Source organism: Heterodontus francisci, unplaced genomic scaffold (assembly GCF_036365525.1).
Source record: "Heterodontus francisci isolate sHetFra1 unplaced genomic scaffold, sHetFra1.hap1 HAP1_SCAFFOLD_237, whole genome shotgun sequence".
NCBI lineage: Eukaryota > Metazoa > Chordata > Chondrichthyes > Heterodontiformes > Heterodontidae > Heterodontus > Heterodontus francisci.
The window spans coordinates 2,235,182-2,238,818 of record NW_027141318.1 but is presented as its reverse complement, the minus strand read 5'-3'; positions in this window follow the sequence as shown (position 1 = coordinate 2,238,818).

Here is a 3,637-nt window from a genome sequence, read left to right as displayed (position 1 = left end):
TGCCCCATAGTTCAAATAGTCCATGACCTGTCACTTGTGTCTGTTGGGTCGTAACCTTACTCGTTAGTTATTAAAATGTGGGGGTAATCGTGGTGATTGGAGCTTGTTGTCCCTTTAATAGATTTTGAATGCTGGTTTGATTGTTGGCTCCTTCCCTTGTACACCCCCCAATGATTTTGACACAAAAGGTCCCTGGAGGGCCTTTGCTGTCAAAATCTGACACACCTGGTAGATTACATTGTCCACCAAAATAAAAGCAAAATAGTGCAGATGCTGAAAATTGTCTTATTGATAAAAATGCTGTAATATTTGATGTCTGCAGTTAAGGTCTTAAATTCTCAAAGCTGCTGGATCTCTTGCTGTGGCATCAATTCTCACATGGCCTGCCATCACCTGCTTAAAAATATCCTAGGAAAAAATCTATTGTGGCTCTGCCCCTGAGCCCAATGGGTTAATTTGTCCAATTCTATCTGTCAATTTAGAAATTTAAAATTTAACAATGTCCAATATGTATAAATTTTACTCTCAGCAATGCAAAATTGTGTGGTGGGTTAAATCGAAAAACAGCAGCTGCAGCGGGGTTTTTTTCCCCCAAGGGGCGTAGCAAAATCGTCTCAGCTGCGTCACTTGACAAAACCTTTTTCTTCTCTGATCTAAAAAAAACCACACTCCATTTTAATCTATTTTTTAAAATCCTTTTGGTATTCTTAGGGTTGCTCTCCTTCGAAGTTGAAAATGCAACAAATGCTTCCGTTGCTTTCCAAATAACAAATCACATCTGCACACTTACACTGGTATTCCATCGTCATGCCACATATTCTGAACTCTCAGGTGATCATATCAACAGATCAAATATCAGCGGTGAGGAAAAGGTGGGGGTGGGCGCTGGTGGTGTCTATCTGAGATCTTTGCTTACCTCCCCCTGCAGGGTCCTGATGTCTCAGGTTATGGCCAGACTTTCAAATGTAGGTCTCTTAAAAACTCATATCTCCAAGAGAAAACTATCAATTGCTTTTCTTATCTACACTTTCCTGACTTTCACTGGAAAATTCAAGGCTTCTTGGAAATTAGCTGCTTAGTTCACTATTTGTTTATCCCCAGAATTCCTTTATTAGCGCTTGCATCAGCCAGATCTGATTGCCAATTCCCATTAATTATAATTCTATTTCATTTTGAGCTCTGGAGAACCTTTACAATTAAAATTCATAATTCCTTGAAACAGAAATCAAACATTTCCATTTGATTCCAGACATTAGTGTATATTTATTTATTTTTTTTTACCTTAGATGACATTTTAACTCCTTAAATAACTTGCCAAAATTAAACAAGATTTTCGACATCTCACATTATTCCAAATTCAAATAACAGTAAGTTTCCCTTTGAATGCTTTAAATAACCACCCAGATCAATTAAATGATGTTTATTGATTCCAATTTCTTATGCCCAGACTTGGTTGTCCTTTTTGTACTTTAAAGACAGAAGTGCTCTTCTCAAGCACTTTGCCTCATTGATAAAGATAGTTGCAGCAGGGTTAATTTCTTGCTTGTCTCCAAGGGGGCGGAGCAAAGCATTCTCCGCTGTGTCGCTTTACGTAACCCTTTTGTTTTCATGGAAAAGAACTAAACACCATTTTAAATGGTTTTTTGTTATCCTTAAATAAGAGGTTTCTAATCCAAGGATTTTTTTTTATTAAAACAAAAATGATTCCAAATTCCAATTCACTGCAATAATATTTAAAAATCAAAACTGCCAATGTTAGATGAGTGAGTCCTCTGTCCGGAACTGAAGACTCCTTCAAAACATGACATAATAAACTTGAAAGTTCATTGTGGCAACAAATGAAACTTCCAGGTCTTCAACTTAAACAGGTCAATTAACCTTAACAGTATTAATTCAATTCAGACTTATTAACTTATACTACTTATTAACTACACACAAAACAGAATAGCACGTGCTTATTTTAAAAGATAGGCAAATTACGTCATTTTTCGTGTTCTTCAGGCGCCTTTCAAATGACTGTAATAAAAACAAAAACTGATGAAAAAGTTATTTAACATTCTTCCAACAAAAGATTTAACACGAGGTCCTTACACAAACCTTAATCTTTCCCATTATCTCCTTTTTTATCCTTCTCTCCCTTAAAACAATATTCAATTCCTGACATTTGCTACTTAAAACAGTCAGTAAAACATGTCTTTAATTTCAACTCAAAAAAAAAACTAGAACAGATTTTAAACTGGAGATCCAATTAAAGCAGGAGTGATACACTTCAAATTGGATTTCTGCCAAATATCTTCAGACCTTCAAGGCTGAAGCTTATCTCTTTTTCACAGTTGCAAAATCAACTTTTAAAATAAAAATGTCTTTTTAACTTAAAATATAATTCAATTTTATATCCCATTCCTGGGTGTACAACACTAAATCGAAATGAACACACTCAACAATCACTTTTCACACTCATTCAATTCCAAACAACTTCGAAAATTGATTTCTGTAATGGGTTACGAATTCAAAATACCAAATCTCTTTCAAAATTCCCAGTCCCGATGTCAAGGAACACACACAGATTCAACTAATTCACAACCAAAACATGACTCAAGGTTCCCACAAAATATACACTTGTAAAAATAGAAAAAGTAACAGACTCATTCTCTCATCATTAAGGCCAGACAACAAAGAGTTAACGAAAGTCAGTTCTACAGAACACAAGTTCTACAGAACACAAGCTGTACATCCCAGACATTTAATTCATTTGCTGGAAGCTTCCAACATTCTCACAGTCGAATCAAAGACACAGTAACTTGTTTTTACTCCAAAACATACCTATCCTTAAAACACATATTTACCATGGCGCTTCTGCGTCTCCTTCGAGGGGGCAAACGGACGTGGGTCGCTTTTCTCCAGAGGACACGAATGACTTGTCCCCGGGGGCGACCCTTCCCTCTTGGAAGCCCTTGAGTCCAGATTTCCTTCTACTTTCTCAAAAACCTTCTTCACTTACGAGTTATTTTCTATGATTCAAGTACCATTCAAACAAAAGAAAACGAACAAGACACAAGAAAAGGAATAGACACAAGGATACGAACAGGCGCAGTTAATGTTAAATTCTCAAGGTCAGCTAACTGGCTCACCCCTGTGTGTCAGGCCACGCTCTTTCGCTCTCCCTTTTTTCCCACAGCCATTTTCTCCAGGGCTCGATCAGCTCGTGTACTCAGAAGCAATGATCACGTGCCTGTCGGCTCAATTTGTATTATTAGTTACAGCCCCAGTCATTCCTGACCTCGCCCTTTTGTCTCACGCCTCACATCGCCACCCGGTGGAGGACCAGCTCGTGCAGACTCAAGTTATGACTACTGCTCCACCAAATTCGCCAAATTTTACTGGATTTCGTCTAAAAAATTTTTTAGACCTTTTCTAATCAGATTTCAGCCAATTCTTCCTTGACCCCCAGTCCCCCTCTCCCAGTTAACCCTGGCCATCACGTGGGGCCCAGTCGCCCTCCTAATTCCGGCTCAGGCTGGGTGATTGAGACATTAGAGTCGCAGAAAAGTTGACTTACTGCTGATGCGGTCGATTAGGTTCTTTTGGATCCCGTGAACTCAGAGATCCTGCCGACTATGCCAAACGGTTGGAGAAA